This window comes from Rattus rattus, chromosome 8 (genome assembly GCF_011064425.1).
Source record: "Rattus rattus isolate New Zealand chromosome 8, Rrattus_CSIRO_v1, whole genome shotgun sequence".
NCBI classification, from domain to species: domain Eukaryota; kingdom Metazoa; phylum Chordata; class Mammalia; order Rodentia; family Muridae; genus Rattus; species Rattus rattus.
Genome location: NC_046161.1, coordinates 36280053 through 36307165, shown reverse-complemented (window position 1 = coordinate 36307165; position 27113 = coordinate 36280053). Strand labels below are relative to the sequence as shown.

Sequence of the window (27113 nt, the reverse complement as noted above, 5' to 3'; positions counted from 1 at the left end):
GCCATAGGACAGAAGCTTTGCTGGGCAGTAAGGATTCATGTAGAAAGAGGTGCTGGGTGATCTTCTGATTTTAGAGATGAGGTTGGAATCAACACTTTTTCTTTAGATCAAACTAGAGAAAGAAGCACAAAGAACGTCAGTCAAGTGAGGTAGGGCTGTGGGGACTCAAGATCAAGGAACAGAACAGGCTGAGTCTAAATCAGAAGCAGTGGACAACATCTAGGGTGAAAACTGAACAACAACAAACAAAGGATAAGGAACAAAAAATATATATGATAAACAACATCCCTGAATCTTGACTACAAAGAAAAGTCTTTCAGCTCCATATACCAATTTACAGACCTAAGCAAGATATAGGAGTTGGTTTGACCCCATTTGGAAACTAAGATCTTCCATTTAACTCATTGTGCAGCAGGAAATAAATTGTCCACCTAACAGATACAATTATTATCTTGTAATGTCCTTGTGAGGTATATAATAAAATAGAAGATGTGTCTAGAAGTAATTCATGCTTCATAAATGTTGATGGTTATAACAAACTGTTACATTAGTCTTTATTCTTTGAGAAAAGGGATTATCTTTTGCTCTAGATATAATCCATCTGCAAGATCACAGAACTGGGTTCTTAGGGTGCTTTGCAGAGATAGGCAGTTAGGACATTAGTACTTTTCTCATCCCTGAGACCAAATACCTGACAAGGACCAACTTAAGGGGGGAAAACATCTACTTGTCTCACAGGTCTGAGGAATGAAGACTATTGTGTGAGGGAAGACATGGTGATAGGAGCCTTCATCAGGAAGCAGGGAGAGATGAATGAATGCTAGAACCCCCCCCCTCTCTTTCTCTCTCTCCCTCTATCTCCCCTCCCTTTCTCTTTCATTTAGGATGGGCCAACCACACCTCCCTGGAAACCCTCCAGAGGCAATGTATCCTAGTTGATTACAAAATCCTTAAAATTGACAACGAAGATCATTTCAGTTAGTCTAATTGTCAACTTCATACAACCTGATAGGAAAGTTTAATGAAGAAATTTTCTGATCAGATTGGTCTGTGGGCACATATGGGGTTAGAGTAGGGGTGCGGGTGGGATGGGGGTTTGTCAATTAGTGGAGAGTAGCCTAACTCACTAGGCATAACGTCATTTCTAGGTAAGTGGCCCTGGCCTGGTGGAGTTCATGGTTGGGTGTAGTAATTGGTGGATGTTCATGGTGGCTCAGGACATGGAAAGTGGGGTCAGAATTAGGGGTTGGTTTAAGGCTTCAAATTCCCACCAATTCCTGCCAACCTGATCCTACTTCAGAAAGGAGCCATTACCAACAAAAATATCACAGAAATACCACTCTCTGGGGAATCAAGCATTCAAAAATTAAGCCCATTGTGGGGAAATCTGGGTTCCCATTTGTGGGTTATTAGTCTTGTTAATAAAAGAAATGAGAAATGGCAGTGGAAGAATGCTTGAAAAAATTATATTAGAGTTGGAGAGAAACACAACAGGACAGGCAAATGCCTTTTGCAACGGAGATTGGTGAACTGCAACAAGGCAAAGGTGAGGCTGGGTAGAGCTTCAGAGAATGAGCTAGAAGGTCAGGCACATCAATACTTGAAAGAAAAAGGGATGGAGAATTGAGTTTTTCAGAATTGGGATTCAGAAAAGCAGGCATGCCTAAGGGAAGCACTGGGAGACTTCCCAGCATTATCTAACAGAAGCTCTGTGCAGCTGTGCTGAAGAAGAGGTTTCTGGGAAGGAATTGTCCTATGTAAGGGGATAATTAGTCCTCCCTTGTTGTTAGTCTATATGGAATCTTCTCATTGAGGTGTGACAGTTGGGATAACTCTCCGATGGGTCCACCTAAAAAAGCCTGAAAGGCTTGCTTGTGGTTCCAATTGCAGAGCATACAGGTGTGACCATAAAGGGGAGGGGTCCCTGACTGGAACCTGGATGGAGATGTGAGGGGGAAAGAGAAAAGTGGGAGTCATCAAAGAGAAACAGACACTGAGTAAGTTGGAAGCATAGGGTACTTAGGGCTTTCACTATTGGAGACTTTCAAGTCTAGGAGAGTAATCAATGGGAACTTGGGAGATGACATTAGGTAGTCACAGGAATATCTGAGTGTTGGTTGACTATAAACGGAAGATAAAATGGAACTGGCAGCTAATTACACCCGGTCTCAGACTAATAGGACCACTGCTAAGATTATAATGAATATAACCCAGTTTTAGCATCAAAGTCCAGGGATCTAATTCTAAAGCTGTTGACTAGTAGTGGTATTGGTACATTCTCAGGCTGGTTTTGTAAACCTTATAAGGCAAGGGAGACGATAGCAGAAGTGTAAGGCATAGAGAAGCAGCATTTTGTTTGCAGTTAGGGAGAGAGTGGGAGTCCTTCAACTTAGCAGCTGGTGGTCACTGAACCTGGCAGTCTAGACTGAGGGTATGACAAGGAAGCCTCAAGGGACTGACTGGGTCACCATTTTTGTTTTTAAAAAAAGTCTAGTTTAGTCATTTTAAAATATATTTTCCCAATAATGTTTAATATTTTGGGTATATTTTCCTATTCAGTGTTTAAGAACATGTAAGAAACATGTGAATGTGTATAAGTATGTATGTGTATATGAGTGTGTGTATGTCTGTTTGTGTATGTATATGTAAGAGAGAGAGAGAGAGAGAGTGTGTGTGTGTGTGTGAGAGTGTGTGTGAGTGTGTATGCTTGTGTGTATGTGTGTGTTTGTTAAGTTGAGGTCTGGCCCTCAGGGGTCACCTGGCTTCTAGCAGAGTTCCTGAGTCCTTTAACCTTTCTTTACTGCTGTCACATCATATGTTAGCACAAATATAGCAAGAGATGTTACACATGTGGCCAGATAAAATAGGCACAAGGTAGCAAAACAAGGAGACAGAATTTTTCATGCCCCAGTCCAAACCACTCACCAGGAACAGCAAACTATGCTATCTGTATCTCATTTTGATCTTCTCTGGCTGATAGGGCTAAGGCCCTGACATGCTCCTTCCTGTATCCTCAGAGGAGTTTCTTCAGTAGCCCTTTGCAGTTGCCATAGATTGCCAGGAAGTCGGGGTTCCCTTTCATGTGCTCATAGAATTGTTAATAAGAGAGTTTAGAAACCGACCTGACAAAAAGCTCAAGGACAATATTATTAGAATTTAGGAGAAAAACGAGGTAGGTAAGCTCCCATATTCTCCAAACTCTTGCATTCATCTTACCTTAGCATCCAATACCATCAGGGTCCACTGTGCATTCCTTGGATGCAGAAGCTTCTTAATGCCCCAGTGGCTGAACCTGAGTAGATAGTTCCCTCAGTGGCTTTATGCAACAGCATCGCAACCCTCAGGGTCTCTCTTTCTAGTGTGCTTTCAGTTTTAGAACGCTAGAAAATTAAATCTCCACAACTGTCCAAAATAGAGAGCTCTAGGAAGGGAGAGAGGGGAAGCCATGCATTTTGCAATAGAGGTTAGCAGGTAGCAGCACAGTGGAAGGTGGCTGGGGTGAGGGGGCAGTACATCAAATGAGAGAAAGGTTATGGTCTATGGGAGACTATCCCCAGGCCTTTTGCCAGTATCTAAGAAAAGCAGAGGGAAAATCAGGAAAGGGGAAAGTCATATCTTTCTGAGTGTGACTCATAAAAGCAGGCAGGACTAGTGAGAGCAGGCAGGCCAGGTGGTAAAGACTCCAGTTTCTCTCAAATGGAGACTCTGTAAGCAGGAAGGGCTTCGGCATGGAAAAAAGTACATTATCTCATTAGGTAACTAGTCCTCCCTCACTTCCGCAAGTCTTCAGGTAAGTCAGCCGTCTCAAGACTTAAATTTCTCTCCAGGTAATAGATAGGCCCAGCTGGATTAACCATTAAGAAAGACACAGACATATGCAATGATTTGGGTCACCACAGAGAGCCAGTGGTAGAACTCAGATTCAATCATTCCTTCTGGTCAAGAAGGAAGTAGGTTGGCCTTGAGGATGTGGCTTTGCCTTAATGAGCCTCAAGGAAGCCCAGGAGCCTCCAGCTTTTCCTATGGTAGTTGAAAGTCTAAAGAGAAGCAAAGCTGATGCTTGCCTTTCTGGTGTCACTGCAGAAACAGTAGGTGGAATTGAAAGCCTCAACAGCCTCTAAAACCATCTTAAAAGGCCAGGGGAACCATTTCAGATTCAAGACAAAATATTCTGCCCCCTCTCTCAAAGTTTCCTATCCATCTCATACATAAAACAAAAGCAAATCTGCATTTAACTCAACCTCAACGGTCCTCGTGGTCTTAACACGTTCTTCAACAGCCCTAACACTGCTCAAGAGTCTGAAGTGAAAAGTCTGTTCTGAGACTCAAGGCAAACTCTTAACTGTGAGTCCCTACAAAATGAAAACCAAAGTCATATACTTCCATTACACAATGGCAACGAGTAAGTATTCCCATTCCAAAAGGAAAGAATGAGAAGATAGCAAGAGAAGATTAGAAAACTATCAAGGCAGAAAACATCAAGACAAACATGAAATCCTGGAGTTGTCCTGTGGGGCACATGGTAGTAACAGCTGAATTTGAATGGGTTTGGGCAGCTCTGTCTCTATGGTCTTGCCATTTATAGTGCTCGAGGTCTCTCCCTTATGCCAACTTTGTTCAGGCATGCCTATTGGCTCAACAGATGTTTCACTCTGCTGGTGTCTCCAACAACCACTGAGGTAGCGAGTGTAACTTAAGTCTCATTCTCAAAAACTCCCAATTTCCCTATCAATATCCATGTCTTCCCGAAAAAGTCCAATGCTATCACATACTCCCTAGTTTCCCAGACCTTCCTCACGAATCTGAAAGCAAGCCCTCATGATCCCCAAACTATTGCATTCATCTTACCTTAGTATTCAACATAATGTAGACACCATAGGTTACCTTTGTGAGTTCCTTGGACCATGAATGCAGAAGCTTCTGAAATGGTTGGGTGGCTGAAACAGGGTAGGTAGCTTGGTAGGTGGCCTTGAATAGCACCCTGCCTGCACCTTCTTTCTAGGGTGCTTTTAGTTTTAGGCCCTGGAGCCTGTAAGGATCAAGTTGTACTGTTACCTTAAATACTCTCAACTCACCTTTCTCATTGTCTTGGTAACAATTGTTTGGCATTAAAAAATGTTATTTTTATTTTTAACAATTATGACTTATTTGATTATAGTTTTAAACTTGCTGCCCCTTCTTTCTTGGACAGATTGCACAGTTGCCATGTCTTTCCGTTCCAGTTTTGCTCTGCATTCTCACTATGCATGATCCCATTGCCATTGCCAAGGTTAATCAGCAATAACCATGCCACTGTCTTAATACTCTGCTGTCTTGACATTTTCTCCACCAAATCAACTCTTCACTTTTTGTTCAATATTATTCAAATTTTTAGAACATGAGTAAAATATGGACTTATTGTTTTCGCCAGATTCTAACCTTTTTTTTATTTTTTGCCCTTTATTCCAGTTCCTGGTAGACCAGTTATTCTCACCTAAAATTCCATAAGCCTGTCTTTCATTGTCCACGTTATTATTCTAGTCATTCATAATTATGCCAAAATTGCACTGTAAGTTGCTTAAAACACTCTTAAGATTTCTCTACCCTGCATCTCCAAACTCTTCCAAATTCCTCCCACAAATCAGTTTCAAAAGCCTTAGAATCATACAGATTTAGTCAAAGCAATGATGCCATTTCTCCTGAACCAATTTTTTGTATTAATTATTTTGTATTGGCATGACCAAAATACAAGATAGAAACAACTTGCAAGGAGAATTCTACAACTCAGAGCATTCTAGTCCATTACAAGGGTAAAGACAGCAGAGTTCATGATGGGGAAAACATGTGAGAGTCTCACCACATTACGGTAGACCAGCAAGCAGAGAATGAGCTCAAACCAGAGGCTGAACTATAGCTTACAAAGGTTCATCTGTACTGACCTACTTCTACTAACTGGGTTCTGCTCCCTTAATATTGTGCAGCCTACCCAAAAGGAAGCATCAGCCTGAGAATAAGACTTACAATTTCAGCCTTTTGGAGTCATTCAAGTTCAAATAATGCAAAATTTTGAATTTTTCTATCTGGAGAGTCTATTGCAAATTTTCTTTTGTATCTTCTTAGGTAGTTTTCTGAAGCCATGGGGAATAATACCTTACTTATATGTATATCCCTGATAACTTCATGAAAGAGTAAGGTTCAGAAGAGGGACTTAATAGATGAACATATATATGAGTGAGTAAATGGATATCTTAGTTTGGGTTTCATTGCTGAGAAGAGACACCATGACCAAGGTAACCCTTATAAAGACAAACATTTAATTGGGGATGGTTTAAAGTTTCAGAGGTTCAGTCCATTATCATCATGGTAGAAAGTGTGGGAGCAAGCAGGCAGACATGGTGCTTGAGAAGGAGCTGAGAGATTCTATATCTTGATCAGAAGGCAGTCAGGAAGGAAACAGGAGGCAATGGCTAGAACTTGCGAATAGGACCTCAAAACCCACCCCCACAATGATGAACTTCCTCTAACAAGGCTGCATCTATTCTGAGAAGGCCATACTTCTTAATAGTGCCACTTTCCATGGGCCAAGTGTATTCAAATCACCACAATGGGTGAGTAAATGAATGGGAAGTAAGTGAAGACAGAAACAAAAAGCTGTTTCTCAAATGCTTTGAAGTGTGGCTGGTATAGAAGTGTCTACCTGCTCCCTGTTCCAGCTCTTCACTACTCAGAACTTCTTTCAGAGGTGCTGGCCTGCAGGAAAAAGTCATTGATTCTGAATGATAGGAGTGCATACAGGTGTTAAGAAGATAAGTATGAATGCAGAACACATACCCAGTTAAAAGATGAGACTATAGTGGCTGGTTTTGTGTGTCAACTTGGCCCAAGCTGGAGTTATCACAGAGAAAGGAGCCTCCCTTGAGGAAATGCCTTCATGAGATCCAGCTATAAGGCATTTTCTCAATTCGTGACCAAGGGCGGAGGGCCTCCCCATTGTAGGTGGAGCCATCCTTGGGCTGGTAGTCTTGGGTTGTATAAGAAAGCAAGTCGAGCAAGCCAGGGGAAGCAACACAGTAAGTAACATCCCTCCATGGCCTCTGCATTAGCTCCTGCTTCCTGACCTGCTTGAGTTCCTGTACTGACTTCCTTTGGTGATGAACAGCAATGTGGAAATGTAAGCTGAATAAACCCTTTTCTCCCCAACTTGCTTCTTGGTCTTCTTGGTCGCAATATTTTGTGCAAGAATACATACCCTAAGACATAGAGGATATAGATTTTGGATAATCTGAAGCAGTGATGGTTGGAGTCGTGAAAAAGCATGAGACTGCTGGGTGGGACAATAAAACCAGAGCTCAGGAGGGAACTTGTTGAGAGGGGTGGTGTTTGAGAAAATAACAATTAGGCAAAGGTGGTCAATGAAAAGATCCAGACTTCTGATCTAGAAGCCATGTTTAAGAAATACTTAAGGGGAGGGATAGTTAGCCAGGTCCAATGCTGGGAGGAAGTGAGGTGGGATGAGGACTAGAAGCGAGCAGCTGGATTTGATACTTAGGTAATTACTGAACAGAAAGAAAGAAAGAAAGAAAGAAAGAAAGAAATGAAAAAAGAAAAAGAAAGAAAGAAAGAAAGGAAGGAAGGAAGGAAGGAAGGAAGGAAGAAGAAAGAAAGAAAGAAAGAAAGAAAGAAAGAAAGAAAGAAAGAAAGAAAGGAAGGAAGGAAGGAAGGAAGGAAGGAGAGAGAGAAAGAAAGAAAGAAAAGGGATGGAAAGGAAACCTGGCTGCTCTTAAGTGTGGCAGAGGGGAAGGTTTATTATAGACAAAAGAAAGAGCCGGAGTGGACATGACCAGGCTGAGCTCTGCCCTTTGAGGAGAGAGGGGAAGAGCAGAGAGGGAAGAGCAGGGAACCAAGTGCAGGAGCAGGAGGCCCAAAGATGCAAAGAGAGGCAGTGTCAACAAAAATGGTGGGGTTATATAGGGAAGAACAGCCCTGCCCCTGGGCTGGAGGGTTCAGGGTGGGGACACTGTGTGTCAGAGGGCCCTGTAACAGGTAAGGGCTGAGGGATGCAGAGAGAACTGGTGGTCAGGTCCTTTTGGATTTGTTAAATAGGCACCTCAGCCCATTGTCCTGGGTATGAAACCTAACAATGACCTAGAAGCCAAGTTGCTTGGGGTCAATGTATGGGTGATGGGAAGCGAAGCAAGCAAATGTGAAACCTTTCAAAAAAGATATCTCCTATGGAAAAGGAAATGAGACTCGGATTTTTACAGAGACTGAAAGGGAGAAACCTAAGCTGAGGACGTGTGAAGTGTGTGTGTGTGTGTGTGTGTGTGTGTGTGTGTGTGTGTGTGTGTGTGTGTGCGCACACACGCAAGGTCTTATAGGCAGTGGAAAGGGCTCAATTGTCCCAAATGGAGAAGAGGACAGAGTCTAGGAAACCAGAGGGTTGAGGGTATGGAGACCGCTGCAGCCTGTGGATAAGTATCCCCAAAATGGCAGAACATTTCATGTTTGTTTAGTCATTTCTGGCTGAGCTAAGTGTAACTTTAAGCAAAGCTCTCCTTTTCAGTCTCCGAATCAGATCCATTCTTATGAAAGAGAAAGAGTTACAAAACTGTTAAAGACTATTGTTCAAAACATCAAGACAGCATTTTTTGTTCATCAATTCAGATTTAAAATTTAATTTCATGGTACGATGAGTCCACACACAGTAATATCTATTAAGGCCACCCATTCTGAGTTCACCAGCTCACTCTGGGCATTGATGATTATAAAACTCTTTAGGAGATACAGATCACTGTTTCCTCTTTCTCAGTGGTCACCGCTTCTATGTGACTCAAGACTTTTAGATGCTGGCACACCTACCGTGTGGGTTATCACCCACCCAGTCTCCGGTCACTGCTCCCAAACCCACCATCTCAAGAAAACAAACACAAATGTCTACAAGTGCCTCTCACGCTCTGAAGCCAGGCGAGATGGGGAAGGGAACAATCGAGTCTTACTTTGTTTCAGAAAGAGGCATGTGTACTTTGTTTGAATTATTTACTTAGCTTCTTACTTCTTTTCTTAAAAATCACCATTTCCTCATTGTGCCACTCGTAATGCAATGGCCAGAACCCACTTAGCTTTTACAGTCCTTACTGTTATTGAACTAATGGGTGGTTAATTGGTTAAATTCTTTTTTTGTCTTCTACCCAATGTGAGTCTAGAATTTTCCTGGAGGGCAATGCAGTAATTAGGAGGTTGGATTTTAATTGACCTGAAAATACATTTGCATCTGAAGTTAAATGAATATGGGCACACACATACACAAGTGATATCAACCAACATACATATTATATTACATATCTGTGTCCATATGCATGAGAAATACCCAGTATTTACTGGTCTTTGTGGCATGTACATATTTATAGTACTTGTATAAGAAAAGTCATCAAGCAGAAATTGTCTGCTCACCCCTTCCCAAGCACACCTGTAATTCAATTGTGTACAATTCAGCACTTGCAGAGATGTGATTTGGATTAGTAACAAGATCTAGAGTAGGAGGAAAACCAACACCAGGAAAGTTCTACAAACATCCGTGAATGTAAACTAGGGAGTTGTTGAGAAACAACCATCACCCTCTTGTCCTGCCTTCATAGTGGCTGAAGCCCCTCAGTGAGTAGTAGCTGACCTTTCCTCTTCACTTCTGCAACAGTGTGTGTGTGTGTGTGTGTGTGTCTGTGTGTGTGTGTGTGTGTCTGTGTGTGTGTCTATGTGTGTCTGTGTGTGTGTGTCTGTGTCTGTGTGTATACCTCTGTATGTCTGTGTGTAATTGATTGTGTCTGTGTGTATATCTCTGTATGTTTATGTGTATACGACTATGTGTGTATGTGTGCCTCTGTGTGAATTCTGTATGTGTGCGACTATGTGTCTCTGTGTCTGTATCTATGCGTATGTGACTGTGTGTATCTGTGTCTCTGTGTACGTCTCTGTGTGTGTATTTGTGTATTTGTGACTGTGTCTATGTGGTTGTGTGTCTGTGTCTGTGTGTATATGTATGTGTGAATGTGTGTGTGTATGTACGTGTGTTTATGTATGTGTGTTTCTATGTGTATGCACATTTGCATGATGGTACAGGTCAGAAGCTGATGTCAGATGTCTGTACTCAATTGCTCTCCATCTCAGGTTATTCACTTACAGTGTCGGGAACTGAATTTAGGGTCCCATAGAGGTTAGGTGAGCACTCTCCCAATGAGCTACTGTACTCCCAGTTCCACCTTTGACTTTGTCGAGACAGAGTCTCTTATTGAACCTGAAGCTTCCTGAAGCTAGGGCAGCTCGCCCATGTTCAAGGCTCTACCTGCCTCTGATGGCCCAGTCTAACGTTACATACATGGGCCACCATATGTGTTTGTTCTAACTGTGGATTCTGGAGTTGCATACTCAGGTCCCCATGCTTACATAGCAGGCCACCTCTCCAGCAGTACTCTTTCTATTTTTAAAAATCTAATTTAAAAAGAAAAAATCCTAATTTGATATTTTCTTATAAATAAAACTTTGAGTCCAACTTCCCTAGCCCAGAACAGTTACATTTTTCTTCATATATTGTAAAAAGGATATGTAGATACATTGAAAATAAAGCAAAACTATATAGGGTTAGAAGACTGGAGACCTAGTAATGATTCTGCAATATCACTTATCCATGTGAAAACTTACCTATTTATTTTGCCAGTCAACAGGGATTGGAAACCTCTTACCTGGTGAGAAGACAGCAATAAGAACAAATAAATCCTGTTCTCTGCCCAGGGTAGTAAAGATTACCCTGCTCGCAAAACTTTGTGATGTCAGGAGGTAAATGCTCACACAGTGTAGGCGTGGCCTGGGGAATGTAGAGGCAAAGTGTGCGGCTAGAGAGGAACAAGAGGGGAGAAACCTTCAGCAGAAGTCGGTGATGGGCTCAGAATGAAACTTCCCAGAGCCAGAGAACAACACTTACAAGAGAGCAGAAGCGGGTCATGTCTGGGGAGTTACCAGTGTTTTGGTTAGGAGGGAGAGAAACTAAAACAATAAGGAAGTAAGAGGGGCTGATTATGAGTGTTCAAGATGTTTCAAAAATCAGATTCTAAAATTCCTTTTCCTTATCAGTGACAAATAAGACATCAAGTGGTAAAGTCTGTTTGGTGGCAAAGAAAAGGATTAAGTGTCAGTGGCAAGAGTAGGTGACTGAGGAAATGTTGACTTCTTTGGCTGTGAACCTCTGATTTTCTTGAAAGCAGTATGTCTTGTTTGGATGGCTGGATGCTGTGGTTTCACTTGGTAAAGCTGAAATCTGGTTAGCGGAACGGAGAGTCCCATTTGAAGGACCTTTAATTGAAGCCAAGAGTGAGAAGACATTTGTCCTGGGTACCTCACCCCATCCCCACCAAAGAGCACACAATTTTTTTCCCCTTTGAGGTGTGTGTCTTTTAACTTGGGAAGGAAACTATGGTTTCAAGAGTTTGAACCATCAAGTGACTCATTCAAACCATATTTTGATGAGGTAAGGATGCCTAAATGAAAAACATGTGGATCTATTTCACTGATGATCCGTACAGATTTCAAATTAGGGATCAAGGAGCGAGGGGAAAAACCATGCCTTGGACTTAATCCAAATGTAAATGTTTGAGGAATTGTTTGGCATTTCCATGAATCTATGCTGAAATTCAGCTATAGAATTCTGTTGTATTTGGAAGTTCTCCCAGAATTGGAATCTTTTGTGTATTTGGACTTGTGTGTACATTTTTTTTGTATGTGTGTGTTCTTGTATGTTCTGGGTGCTGTATGTGTGTAGAAATCAGGAAAAAAAAAAGCTTCCAGTCTCATCCCTCAAGACATTTTTCACTTTTGTTTTTAAAAGACAGAATCTGTCTCTGGTCTCAAACCAGCAAGAAGGCCAGGCTGGCTGGCCAGTGAGCCCCAGAGACCCATTTAACTCTGCCTCCCAAGAGGAGAAATTCTAGCACATGGCACCATGCCTACTTTTTGTTTATTTATTTTTTAGCATGGGTTTGAGGGCATTGAATGCAGGTCCCCATGCTTGCAAGGTAGGCATTTTACCAACCAAGCCAGCTCCCCATCCAGAATCAGAATCTTTTGTGAAGAATTGTGGAAAAGTAGCCCAAACAGTGGAGACACTATGTTGAGTACACAATGCCCTCACATGGGTCATTAAAAATGCCAGCTCCTGAGATTAAACTCCCAAAGACTCTTGAACGATCCTCTTTTTATTCCCTGTAACAACATACAACCATACTTATGTGAGTTGGGTCTCACTAGGTTATGGTACTCTCAGGAGTCAGTGGTTTGTAAGAACAAAGGTTTATTTCTTCTCTGTATTTTCTTGCATTGTTTATGGGCAGCCGGAGGTCTTCTCTACACAGGTAGGATATGAAGAAGAACAAAAGTCCCTACCTGGGCTATCTCATTCTCCTGCGAAAGGAAAAGAAATCACTGACAAAAACCACACACTGCTTCCCCCAACTTCTGCCTACAAGTGTTATAACCAACTTCTATTTGTACTTGGTTAGAGGAAGTCACGTGTCTAAGTCCAGGGTTAGAGAAGAAACCATTCCCACAGGGAGTGAGTTGCATGAGGGCGCTGTTCTGTAGGATAACTTTATAGAAACAAAGACCCTATCTTGTGTTCATCATATAGTAGGTGCTGGAATTTGATAGATACACAACAGATATTCATTGGTCAGATAACGAGTATATTCTCTGCTTTTCTTCTTGAAAAGGAGGTCTATTGATAGTCATTTTCATAGGGATTCTAAAGAGATCAAACAAATTGGTTGGGTTAATTATTGCATGCTGTACTACGATCATAATACTACATTGATTCTATAAATACATGTGAGCACAATTTCTCAATAAAAGACAAAAGATGGCCAAATGAGACATTGGGCTTTTCCTCTTATGATTATTCCTGATTTTGTTTTTGAGATGGTGTCTCAGGTAGGTAGGTCAAGCTGCTCCATACATAGCCATGGGTGGCTTTGAACTTCTGATGTTTCTGTCTTCTCCTCCCAAGCGCTGGGATTACAGGGGTGGCCCACCTTACCTGGCTTCCTCCATTATTATGGGATGAGAATAGAAAGTTTTGTAGTAGTCATGATGTGAGCACTTTCTGAGTTGGTCAGAAAAGCTTGTACCCTAGAAAGGAGGCCTCAGGCTCCTTCCTGGTTTTCAGACTTCTCCCTGTCATCTGTACTCTCAGTGAGACTCTTCAGCAGCAGTTCCTGCTCTCCCCCTGCATGTTCTCCTGAGGTGAACCTGTTCCGGGATATCCAGTTGCATGGATCCAGGGTGACTTATCAAGGTTCCAAGCTCCTCTGTTAATAGGACACAGATAGTCTTTGCCTACAGCCTTTAGATACCTCAACTGCAGACAATAATGCAACTGTGTTACTTGAAATTGCCTCTTTTGGAGGCACACGTGTTGGAGCAGGCCTGAAATCCCAGCCCCCTGGAAGCAGAGCCAGGAAAATGTCTGAGGCCAGCCTGAGCTACATAGGGAGCTAGTGTAACAAACAAAGCTCCGTGGGAGCTCCCTCTAGTTTAAGTGGCTAATGAGCCCCATGAAGACATCTGACCTGTTTCTAAAGACTCAAGAATTTTTGCAGATAGGAGATACAGAGGCAACCCACCCCATTTCCTCAGATTTCTCAGGACAACGATATATTAGCAGTCGGTTCTAAAGCAGAGAGCTCAGAAGTATCCGCAGTCCATTTAGTCAGCACACTGCTGCTTCCACATTCTGGAGTTTTAAAGCAGTGTTCATTATTAATCATTCATCTTAGTAATCACTCTGTTAATTCAACACAATGAATAATTTGGAAGCCTTTCTGAGCCTCATATGTTTCCAGACACCCTCATTACAATTACACATTTTTGTCTTGGTCTTTTTTTTCCCCCATTGCTGGATATAGATCATACATATTTGTTTTTCTTGCTCCCAAACACAAGACTCTGGAGTAGATCTCTTACTAATTAGGCTACTTAAGGTCCTCACAGTATCCTCATTCTTGGGAAACATGGTCACTTACTAGCTGCCACCCGCTGGTCCTGCCCTGGTGATCTTCGTAGGAACCTCCTTCAGAGGAGTGGAGAGTGTCCTGTCCCAACTGCTAAGGGATGGGTAATGTTATATCCCTGCCTCACAGAGAGGGAGGGTGAAATTCACCAGGGGATTGCGAATGTGTCTGGATCTCTCAGCTCTGTCTTTGAGTTCGCCATCACCCAGCACAGCCTGCAGAAGAGTAGGCTTCCCTGTGCCTTGATGGTAAGGGCAAGCAGGTGTGGTTTCCTTGCTCATTTTCTAGCAAGAGCAAGGAGTGACCTGGTGTCTTTCACATCAGCAGATTATACTACAGGAAGACAGCTGAGACGAGGGGAGGAGAGGAGGGAAATATATCTCTTTCTCATGCCTCCCACTCTCCCAAGAGGAGAGACATCTTTTGAGATTACTCAACATTAACCCTTCCCCCACCATAGAGGTTCCCCCCACGATCTCTAAGAGGCCTTAGGCCAATGCCTGAAGTTCAGCTCAAATATCCCAACACAAAGGCTTTGTCCTTTGGGTGCCCTGCAGTTACTTCAGATATAGCATGTCTGCTGGGGATTTAGCTCAGTGGTAGAGCGCTTGCCTAGCAAGCGCAAGGCGCTGGGTTCGGTCCTCAGCTCAAAAAAACAAAAAAAACAAAAACAGATATAGCATGTCCAACTAGGCATTGCCGATTGTCCTTGAGTCTGCTTTGCTTCCTCTGTGCTCTTTCTAGAGAGGTAAAAGAATAACATTGTCCTTGCCGTGGTCTCATGTGCTTAAAAGTACCTATTCTCCATACCCAGAAACCTGCCCGGTTCTTACTGATTTTTCTGCTGACCATGAACTTATAGAGTTTCTTATTCATCTATATATCCCTCAGTGATAGAGGTGGGGACCAGCCAGCAGTAAATGTCTATACAAACATGGTCACATAAATGTCGTCGAATGTTCCCTTAATGCTTGCTATATCAAGAATACCTTGCTGAGTGCTTGTAGACTAGAGAAGTTTGGAAGGGCTTGGACGTGACTCAAGACCTCATTTGGGGAAAGAGTGATTATGAAAAAGTTTAGTTCAAGACCTACACTACCAAATGTGGAGGTCATGACATCAACAGGACTTATCTCAAGTAAATAATGAGTATTGGAGTGAGGTCTGGTGTGATGGTGCAGAAGTCAGAGTCTAGGGAGAAAAGGCCTAAGATCCAGGTCTCAGGAAAGCTTCAGAAATCCACACTGGGAAGCAGAAGGAGCTGAATAGAGCTTCTGAGAGGCTCGAGAAAGGACCAGCCACAGGTGTGGCTTATAGCCTAAGTCAGGAGGAAAGTATGTGCTTTTCAATTGTCCTGATGGACCTACAGAGAGAATTCTTCCCCCAGTGTAGACTTCCAATATAGAATGGCCCAAATCCACAGGCTAGCTGTGCTGCCCATAGGGAAATGTATGACTGACAGCCAAAACACAGCACTAGATTAGATCAGCTTAATTCCCTCCCACAATGGGCAGGGAATCCCAGAAGCAGAAAGGCACTGTGACACTGGGTGGGAGTTAAGAGGGGACCCCATATTAGACAGTTATAATTTGTTCTAAAAGCTTAGCTTGACACTACTCAAACGCAGCCAGATAGTAGAACTGGTGAAGGAACAAGGGCCCGGTGTATAGGAATTCTATATCATCATGGCAAGTTTTTTTTTTAATAAATCCAAAAATATTCCTAAATAAAAGGCTTCCTTGAAGGCCTACTAAACCCAGCTAGGTACGATGTAGGATCCACATCCTCACTGGATTGGCTCTATGGAAGCCAATCAAATAAGCCTTGCATTCAAAAAATAAATTAATAGGCTGTATTTTTATTGATTATTAGTAGTAACAGAAGACATGAAGCTGGCTGGGTCTGGTGGAGAGGAAAGAGAATTGTAGCCATTCTCAGGTTCTTTCTTCTCTAGGGTCAGAGTGATAAATTGTTTACTCTGTCTCTTATAAACCCACCCTAGTGCCAGGCTATGGAGATGGGCATGAAATCTGCAAGGAAGACGAGGATCTGTGTGGGGGAGCAGGAGACAGGATACTGTCAGGCTGTGAAGTTGAAATCAACCCTTTCCTTACATCCTCTTCTATCAAACTTGTCAGCCCCTGCCTGTCCTTATATGACCCAGAGAGCCTGTTTCTTGGGGCTGCCAGTTGACAAGTAAGGTTGCCAACAGAAGCCAGTTGCTCTCTTCTGACGTGGGAACTTACAACCTGTCATCTTTTGTTGTCTGTGGAGCCGAGAACACAGCCAAGCCAGCAGGGAGAGTCTGTCGTTGAAGCCTAGATCTCATTGGAATGACGTAATGTATTCACACATACTGCGGAAGAGTAATGAATACTTACCACAGCTACCGTGCTCAACTCCCAAGTAACCAGGGGAAAAAAATCACAGGGGCAGGGACAGAGAGAGGAGGACCTAAGGGACTGTTTGTTTTCCCCTAGGTCTAAAGCCAAAACAAAAAAATGGATGACAGTAGTCACAAACTGGGCTACTCATCTACCTACATATTTACCAGCATCTTCAAAATCCCTTCCTGACTCAGAGAGCCAAGGGCGTAGGTAGACTAGGTACACTAGAAGTAGGTTTCAAGGAGTTAATTGATAAGGTTGCAAACAACGAGAGAGAGAGAGAGAGAGAGAGAGAGAGAGAGAGAGAGAGAGAGAGCGCTCAAGTGTAAAGAATGCAATAACTAGGGGAGGAAGAGATGAAAAAGAAGATTTAGCAAATCAAGTATAAATTAAAAGTCCCCCAGGAGAGTTGTTGCATCGACACCAGACTGGATGGTCAACAAATAACCAGTGAACTCAGCGAGAAAGTTTGAATTATCCTAAATTAGGGCAGACTCCGCAGCTGCCTGGAATTTCAGTATACATTGGTTTAGGCAGCTCCCAGCTTACTTCTTCTCACCCTCTGTCTGCGAGCTTCCTTTGGATGGCAGCAATGACAAGAAGCTCTAGGTGGCATCAATTGGAGAGGCCTGGAGACCTGCCAGGGTCACATGATACGATATCATTGAAGAAAGCCTTGGAGAATATGCAGACTCGGGGCTAAAGTCTTACAGAGAGCAGATATGCAAGTATCCAGCCATTAAGGGAGGGACCAACAAAACAAGGATTCTCTGAAGGGTGAGGACAGGGTAGGGAAGCCAAACACAATCTATCCCCGGAAGAATAAGCCAGGATTATGCCTGCACACTTCTAGACCTTTGCACACTGTTTGACCCTCCCTGAGTACCAACGTCTCATATGAAAGGGGTGCTTGGTCTGGTTGTCTGTTATAAGGAGGGTTACTAGGTTCAACTGCAATGCTACACCAAAGCTATGATCACGATTGTTGATCAGGTAAGGTATGTCTGACTTTCACCCAGAACCATTTCACCTGTCTCTGACCTCCAAGACTGAGCTCCTCAGTTGTGAGAGCATGTGGTTGTTTTATTTTTGCTGTTCCAAGTGAAGATCATGCTTTCCCTTTTAACGTGCTCAGATTACACTCATTTGTGGGACCGGTGAGCCTGGTGGTAGTGGCATCTTTACAGTGAAATCCCTATTGATATGTCTCCATCGATCCCTCTTCCCACATCCATCACAGTTGCTTTAAAGTCCCGGCAAATTGACCAAAACTCCCTGCCTGACAGTTCTCCTTACCCATAATTCATTTCTTTCAGTGTCCACATTTTGAAGCAGCCAGGGAAGGATTATCGCTCTATCTATCTACCTTTGTCTGCACACATATATGCACACAGTACCTGCCTCCATGGAATACCAAACCTTCTGGAAATAATGCACAATTCATTCTCTTGGCTGCACTTCAAACGAGCACAAAAGGGATATTTTCCCTGTTTTATGGGTGAAAGGCAGAGGCCCGTTCGCTCATGGAATGAACACTACAAGGATTTCTCTGGCAGCCCAGGCCTCTCACGAGGTATACTGCAGTCTTCCTTACTCCCCTATGGAAGAATTAAACACATCTCCTTCTGGTTTCTACATTGGACTATGGAAAGCGGCAAATCTGTGCTAAATGACAGTATACAATGGCGACCTGGGGACTGAGGGGGAACTAGAGAAGAGTCTTAATCTATTGCGGGTCTCAGGCTTACAGTTTCTCAAGTTGGCTTGTTTAGTAAATCAACACTGGACTGATCCAGTTTCCTGCATTTGAGCCATGATTCCCCAGCCACTAGAGAAGGAACTAAGTGCTTGGCAGTTCTATCGTCTACCTTGCAGGCATGGTGCTAGACCACAAGAATAGATTCAAAGAGCTCAGGGAAGGAGATTGTGCCTGCAACCCGCTCTTAGCCCAAGAGTCGGGAGGTAGATGATTAGATGTCATTAGAAGAGACTCTCTAAGCCCCGGGACATAATTAACAGAATGGTGGCCACCTGCTGTCAGGTGTCAGCATTGGGGGTAATTAGTAAACCCAGTACCTAAGGATCACAAGGTTTGAGAAAGGAAAGAAGCCCGGAAAATAAAGGAGCATTCAAAAAGGCAGAGTGAAATCCCAGAGCAAGAACTCGAGAGTTTAGAATAGCAATCTGGGAGAAATCAATCGGGTCCTTTAGGAGCTGCTGATGTCACAGCAGCTAAGACAGTGAAGTCTCACTGAACCTGCACACCTAGGGACGTTGCCTGACCTACTCACAGTCCAAAGGCACTGTCACTGTGCAGCAGGGTCTGTCCTTTGGCATCTTACAAATAAAGGAAGGGAAAGCAATCGATATGCAACATGACGAAAGCCTGGGAGAGCCAAACCCGGTTGGCAGGTCACAGGCCGAGAGAGGCGAGAAAGACAAAAAGGGCCCAGAGATGTCAGCCTCAGATTTCTCAAGCCACACAAAGGCTGTTGGCTTTCAATGCACACTGCTTGCCTCTGTTCACGGGAGAAAGGGGAACAAGGTGGTCAGTGTTAAAGGAAAGAGGGGGACAAACGCCTGACGACAGTCTTGGAGCTGAATTTAAAAACATCAAATTAGAGGCATGTGTGCTGAAATGAGGCTCCGCTGCCTGGGAAAGCAACCCCCCTAAACAAATGCGGCAATTACTACGGCTGGTGCTTTGGCTCCCGGGTAGCACATTGAACACTGATGGGGGCCAGTGAGCCCACTCATTTCCCAAATCGCCCCTTTCACAACATCTCCACGGGAAAGTTAGGCCTGTCAGCTCACTGCTTTGATGGGCACTAATACGACACCGCTCCAGGAGGACAAAGCTGAGTGCATGTTTCCACACTGTTCACCTAGTATGGTCGATAGCCAGCAAGAGTTGCCAGTAGAAATCGCTCTGTCTTTCACCTTTAACATTTAAAAGGCTCAGATCAACTTACTAATATTACTAACCTAGACTTCACAATAATACATATATATATATGTATACACACACACACTCACACACACACACACACACACACACACACGGATGTTCCTAAGAGTTGTACCAACTGGTGGCCCTGCATCCATACATACCAGTCCAGATTTCCTACGAAATTCAGAACCACCTCTGTTTCAAGCACTTACAGGGCGCTGGAGTTGATAGGATAGCTACCGGGCTACAATCTTGACTTCCTCCCTAACATGGAGTTTCCATAACTCTGTTGTCTTGTTTCTGGATCTCTGGGTTTCTTTTTTTGGGGGGGGGTGCATCAAACTTTATTGATGGTATTCTAGAGAGAAGGGAGGGCTCCCTAGGCCCTCCTGTTATTATGGGGTCTGGGATGGAATTGTGAGGGAGGTGCTCAGTGTTGGGGGCTGAGTTGGGATGGGGACTCCTCAGCAACTGAGGGCCTCTCTCTTGCTCTCAGTATCCTTGCTGGACTGGGCTGGGTGATCCAGGGTTTCTTACTCCTTGGAGGCCTTGTCTTATCTCCCTAGTCAAGGCTTGCAACTGCTTTTTGTAAGCATTCATTGTTCAGGGTCTTGGTGTGACCTGAATACATTAGGAAGGCGGCAGGAGATCAGGGAAGGGGAAAAGAAAGAAAGAAAAACAGCAAAGCAGAAAGTGCTCTGTGCGCAAGGTCTTTCCCAACAGAAAGCAGGGTTTCTGGAGTTAATAGGGACAGCGTTGGTTGGGTGGGTTTTAATGTGTTCTGTCCTGTGCTGCTTGTTTCGAAAGACTTCAAAACCAACATAATCGAGGCCACTGTAAGACAGTGCTAGCAAAGAAAGAAGTCTATTACGTAAATATGAAGGAGTTGGAGATTCCCAATAATTATCCTAAAATTATCCAAAGTGTTCCTTTCAGCAATGGAGAGACTTTGCTCTGAGTAGAGCTGGGTGGTAGCCCCTGGCTTCGTTACTAACAAAGTTCCCAGCCTTATCTGTCACCAAAATACTTTCCTACTCAAATCAAAGAAAAACATACCTGCCAATGCATGGGACACACAGGGACAGAGCCTGTGAGTCTAGTGAAAGGTCAGAAGGCTGCGAGTTGTGAGAGAACAGAAGTCACAGCAAGCCCGGGAGAAGTACATTTATTCAAAAGTATGTAAGAACAAATAATTTTCTGCTACCTTCCAGTGGGCCCAGTGTGAGTAAACACCTCATGCTCCCACTACCATGCATCCCCTATACTGGATCCTCTAAAACTGTAACCCTGAATAAACTCTCTCCCTCAAAAAAAAAGTGGGGACTGGAGTTAAAGACTAGGGCTCAGCAGTTAAGAGCGCTTGTACCACATGGTTTCTATCACCAGCATGGTGCCTCACAACTGTCTGGAACTCTACTCCCAGGATATCTGATGTCCTCTTCTGACCTCCGTAGGCATCTGCACACAAGTCCCCGTGCAATAAATATCTTAAAAACATTTCTAAAGGAAGTGAGTAACAGCAAAAACATTATAAGACTAATGCTTTGACAAAAATCGAAAGAAGACCTCACATCTTACCAACAAGAACCGCAAACCTTCTTATGAATGAGGAGGCCTGCCATGCTGGCGGATTGGAAGACTCCAATGTGTTGATCTCCCTAGGCTGCTTCGCAGACTGAGCATAGGCTGATTAAAAGCCCCAATAGTATTTTTCAATGTGAAAATCAGATGCTAAAATTAATGCATAAATGCAAGGAACCTCAAAGAACCACACACATTTTAAAATAAGTAAAAAGGCTGGGGCATGGTATTGTTTGGTTTAAGGCTTAAAAAAAGATCCAGACATCAAGATATCGAGGGAGGCACAAAAGGCGTGGGAAAGTACAGAGTCCGGAAAGAGACACACAGATCCACATGCATGATAGTTTTGAAGGTGGTTCTGAGGCAATTCAATAGAAGTAAAGAAAGCCTTTTAACAAATAGTACTATTTTATAGGAAAACACTAGGCCAAATAAAAATAATCAAGAAAGAAATTGGACCTTTACCTTGTGCTATATTAAAAAATAAATCCGAGAGAGATTGTGTATCACAAGCAAAACAGGAATGCAACTTATGTGCAGACAAGAATACTAGAAGACACCAAAACAGAGCAGGTGAAGAATATGGTTCTTGGGCCAGCAAGATGCCTTAGCAATGAAAAGCATTTGCCAAACAAACCTGACCACCTGAATCTAGTTTCCAGATCCCATGGTGGAAGGAAGGAAGGAAAGAAATTTTAAGATTCATAGAAGTTGTCTTTATACTTTATACATGTGAACCATATACATACATTCTCATATACATATACATATACATATACATATACATATACATATACATATACATATACATATACATATACTAATTTTAAAATACATATAAATATAATGTACATATCCATGACTTTTTAAAAGCAGTGCACCAGATATAAAGAACTATCGTGCTTACTCAACAAGAGGGAAGTTATGTCTGGTATTGGAGACCTAGTCAACTACACAGTTAGTGGAATTGTAGATCTTGGAGGAGGAACTCTAATGGCCACTTTACTAAACCAGTATAATTCCCAACTACATTCTAAATATTTATCTTCAGACCCACAGGTAAGTGGAGTTCTGACTCCTTAGTGAGGAAACTTCTCTTTGCAACAGACAGAGACCGTTATAGGAAAACCACAGTGGGTCAAAGTGCAGAGTTGTGGAGCACTGCACCGATACATCTACAATTCCAGGGCCCAAGGCTCAGGAATCACTTCCGAAGTGCAGGCTGAAAGAGTGAAGACCTAGAGGAACAAGAAGATGCTGTAAGATCGTGTCTCCTACCAGAGAAGATACACCCATGAAGCCTCATCAACCTGGGCAAAATCTGAAACACACGCACACACGCGCGCGCGCACACACACATATACATCATGCATTTAACAACAGTTAAAGAAAAAGAGGCCATGGATTTGAAAGACAGCTGTGGTCGGTTGGGTAACATAAATAGGAGGTGAAATGAGATGCAAGGGAAGGAGAAAATGATGTAATTATAATTTCAAAAGATAGAAGAAGAAGAAGAAGAAGAAGAAGAAGAAGAAGAAGAAGAGGAAGAGGAAGAGGAAGAGGAAGAGGAAGAGGAAGAAGAAGAAGAAGAAGAAGAAGAAGAAGAGGAAGAAGAATAGTAGTAGTAATGTAGTAATGTTGTTGTTGTTGTTGTTGTTGTTGTTGTTGTTGTTGTTGTTGGGCTTTTTGAAAGAGGATTTCTCTTTGTACCTTTGGAACTCACTCTGTAGACTCAACAGGGTTTAACCTCAGAGATCCACCTGCCTCTGCCTCAAGGGATTCAAGAATCACTATCACCCACCCCAACTTTTTTTTTTTTAAAAAGAACTCTTATGACACTTTCTCCCCACCACAAGCCAGAAAAACAAGAACCAAGAAAAGTAACACAAAGACACTAGAATGAGTGCAAACATGGGCTTCACAACAGAGTAAGTGGGGGATGTCTTCACAGAAATCAGATTTTAAAATCTAAGAAGCATAATGAAAAATACTACTACTCTGACTTAAATAGAACGTGTCGAATATATAACTAAACATGAATTCAAGCAGATAATTCAAATGCCACAGATAAATTAAGGGAAGCAGGAGAGTAAAATTTTAAGAGACAGGTAAGACATTAAGCAGAGTTCCTGATTTAGGTAACACCATCACAGAACAGCAAGACAATACATTAAAAAATTAGCACATTGAAAACAAGATCAATACAACTGTTTAAGTATAATTCAGTCTAGTCAGTGAAGATGGGAGACTGCAAATACATAGAAACAAACTGCCAATTGTGTAAATAGTGACGCTTAAAAATACTCTGATGAGAGGCGTCCATTTAATTGTCTGCAACTTGGATATATCTGGTGAGAAAGGAATTACCACTGGGATCTATGATTTATCAACAATCATCCTAAAATTAAAATTAAAATGGAGATGAATTGCTTTTCTTTGAAAAGATATTCCAATGAAAAGTACACTGTCCCCGAAGTTTGATGGGTGAGTATTATAAAAACTTTGAGAGATGTGTAATTGCGATATTATTTAAACAGTTCCAAAGGGGGAAAAATAAGTCTTCCAAATTAGTTTATAAATCTCAATATTAACTGCTAAGTTACTCTTAAGATCACTGTGTTGGAAAATGACGATCAAAGTCATAATTCCTAAGCAAGAGATTGGCAAGTGCGTGCTGGTGGGAATAATGAAAACATGCAGACTGATCAGGTGGTTTTAGTGAGTGAACGAAATGTTCTCCATATTAGAAAGGTCTCTGATTTACTTAACCAAATAGCTTTAGGAGACCAGAACCAGGCGAGCAAGTGCACTGATAAACACACATAACCACAACTGAAGAACAGCCCCCTGGTCTGGCATGTTTGTGCTGGGCAAGGGTTTGGAAGATTTTCTCTATGGAACTGAGTGAAAAGCCCACCCACCAAACCCAGAAGGTGCTAGAAGCCCTACAGCCTGGAGGAATCCGATTCCTGTCACACACTGAGGATTATATAGGAAATCAAAAACTCAGGTCCTGTGTGGTGTTTGACTTAATTTATATAGTTCAGAAAATGCAGCTTAATCCTGGGCTCCCTGGGAGCCGGGCTGGGAGGTTGGGCCTGGGCTGACTAGTTTAATGTCAATTTGACATAAAATAAAGTCATCTGAGAGAAGGGAGCCTCAATTAAGAAGACGCCTTCATAAGATCAGGCAAGCCTGTAGGGCGTTTTCTTAAATAATTAGTGATTAATGGGGGAGGGCCCAGCCCACTGTGCATAGTGGGACTCCTGGGCCGGTGGTTCTGGGTTCTACAAGAAAGCAGGCTAAGCAAGCCATGGGGAGCAAGCCAGTGAAGGAGCCAGTATGCAGGATTCCTCCTGAACTCTGCCTCAGGTCCATCTCCAGGATTCTGCCTTGTTTGACTTCCTGTCCTACTTCCCTTGATGATGAATTGTGATGTGGATGTGTAAGTTAAAGAAATCCTTTCCTCCCCACTTTCGCTTTTGGTGATGGTGTGTTATCACGGCAATACTAGCCCCGACTAAGACCAGGACTTAAAATAGGGCAGGAAGAAATGTTTTGGGAAGATGACACGTTTTTTAATGTTTGTGTTTAAATAGGTTCATGTCAAAACTCAGCAAACTGATGGTTATAATATGTGTTCTTTATGCATTTTGAATATTCTTAATATTTCAAATGTTCTCCGAGCTCTATGCTTAAAATCTGAATGCTGATGTCTGGAAGTTTTACTTCCACAAACATGAATTTAAAAAAGACCATTTTGATTTTTTAAAAGTATGATAAAATAGAGATGATAGGTGATTTCTTAACAACCTAGGGTATATTTGTTTTAGCCCCACATAGAGCATCATTCTTAATTCTAATACCACAGGCAAGGCCTCACTCAGAAGAAAAACATTGCTCACAGTTATCACTATTAAAATGGTAAGGGTTCGATAGCTCACAATTAAGGACGGAAAGACACAGAGGGAGAAAGAGGAGAGGGAAAAATGGAGAAGGAGAGGGAGAGAGAGAGAAGGATAGGGAGGCAGAGGAAGAGGGAGAAGAGAGGGGGAGAGGGAGAGGGGAAGGGAGGGGGAGGGGGAGGGGGAGAGGGAGAGGGAGAGGGGGGGAGAGAGAATCTGTATCAATCTACATTTGTAGGTATGGGTCATAACCCAGAAAGCTCAATTTAATTTATCTGAATGAAACTGCAAATTGACAAAGCAAGTTGCTAGGAGGACATGATTAGTAAAGTTAAACCAGCATTATCATGCCTACAAATAATAATCAATGTGAAGATGAGATTAGAGAAGGCCCACATAACATAAGATAGCTATAAAAAAAAACTGATGCGCAAAAATCCAAGATACATTAAGAAAACTTGGTAAATTTACTAAGGGAGCAAAGGTTTCATCATTAGAAAGGAAACATATTTCAGACCAGGGAGCTACATCACAAAGGTGTCAACAGCTCTAACCTGGTTTCTAAGATCAACGCAGTAGGAATATCAACATTTTCAAAGACGCTAGACAAAAGCTGAAGAAATGTCTCAATTATAAAGCGCTTCTCCGACAAGCGAGACGTGGATTCCTGGGATACTCAGAGTGCACGTGTGTAATCTCAGAGCTCCTGTGGAAAGGTGGAGATCTCTCTGTCATTGACTTCAACATACAGGTAGGTGGACGTGGAACTTTTGATAAAGCAGAGCCAAGAGATGAAAGACAGCCTGGAAGGTTCCAGGTCAACTTCCATTGCGTCATGCATGCAAACCTACTTTTTTTTAAGTTAGGCAAGATTTTTTTAAAAATTTTGTTTTAGAAAGACACACATGGTATGTACTCACTTATAAGTGATATTATACACAACGTATAGGACAACCATGCTACAATTAGCAGACCCAAAGAAGCTAAGGAGGGTCGAAAGGACGATGCTTGAATCCCACTCAGAAAGGAAAATTAAACAGACATTAGAAGTGGGTGGAGAGAGGAGACTGGGCGATAAAGGGGATGGTGAAGAGAACAGAGGTGGAAATCAAGTGTGGGGAGAGCGGGTTGGATGGTGGGGATGAGAGAGAGAAGGAAAATTGGTGGATTAGGTCATCTCTGGGACAGCCAGAGACCTGGGATCTGGGAGGCTCCTGAGAGGATGTGGGGGCGACACTGAGACTCCAACAGCCGGGGATATGGAGCCTGAAGTGGCCACCTCCTGTAGCCAGGTAGTACTTTCAGTGGAAGAAGGGGAACACCAACTCACAAAGCCTTTGACCCCAAATTTGCCCTGCCTACGAGAAATGCAGGGATAAAGGTGGAGCAAGGGCCGAGCCAACCAATGATTTACCCAGCTTGAGACCCACCCTGTGGGAGAGAGCCAACCCCTGACGCAATTAACCATACTTTGCTCAGCTTGCAGACGGGAGCACAGTTGTCATCTGAGAGGCTTCATCCAAAGCCAATGGGAAGAGATGCAGAGACCCACAGCAAAATATTAGGCGGAACTCGGGGAGTCTTGTGGAAGAGTCTGGGGACGGACTGAGGGAGCTGAAGGGGTCAAGGACACCACGGGAAGACCTACATAGCTAACTGACCCCTGCCTGTGGGGGCTCACAGAAACTGAACCACCAGCCAAAGAGCATGCACGGACCTAGGCCCCATACATGTACGTAGCCGATGTTCAGTTGGGTCTCCATGTGGGTACCCCAACATTTGGAATGAAAACTATCTCTGACACAGACTCTGTTGCCTGCCTTTGAATCTCTTTCCCCTAGCTGGGCTGCCTTGTCTGGCCTCAGTGGACTGGATGTGCTTAGTTCTGAGAGACTTGATGTGCCATGGCAGGTTGGTATGGGGGAGTCTCCCCTCTCTGAGGAGAAGGGAAGGGTGCATGGGAAAGGGGGTGACAGGGTGGGACTGGGTGGAAAGAAGGCAGGGAGGCTGGGATCGGGATATAAAATGAGTAAATAACTTAATTAATGGATAAAACCTATTTTATGCACGTGAATGTTTACTTTCATGAATGTAGGTGTAACATTTGGTGCCTGTAGAGTTCAGAACATGCACGGCATTGGATCTTCTGGAACTGGAGTTACACATGGTTTCGAGCCATCGTGTGGGTGCTGGGAACCAAACTTTCTACAAGCATAGCCAGTGCTCTTAACCACTGAGCCAGCTCTCTGGAGAGACATGGAAA

At 43.0% G+C, this 27113-nt stretch overlaps 1 long non-coding RNA gene across 1 annotated transcript in view; it reads left to right on the top strand.

Moving 5' to 3' along the window:
• Window positions 1-26374, top strand: part of LOC116906599 — a 55889-nt gene extending 29515 nt beyond the window's left edge. Inside the window, exons 3-4 of the long non-coding RNA XR_004388754.1 lie at window positions 25489-25601; window positions 26337-26374. This is a non-coding gene — a long non-coding RNA (uncharacterized LOC116906599). The remainder of the gene's footprint in view (window positions 1-25488; window positions 25602-26336) is intronic.
• The last annotated feature ends 739 nt before the right edge of the window (window positions 26375-27113 follow it).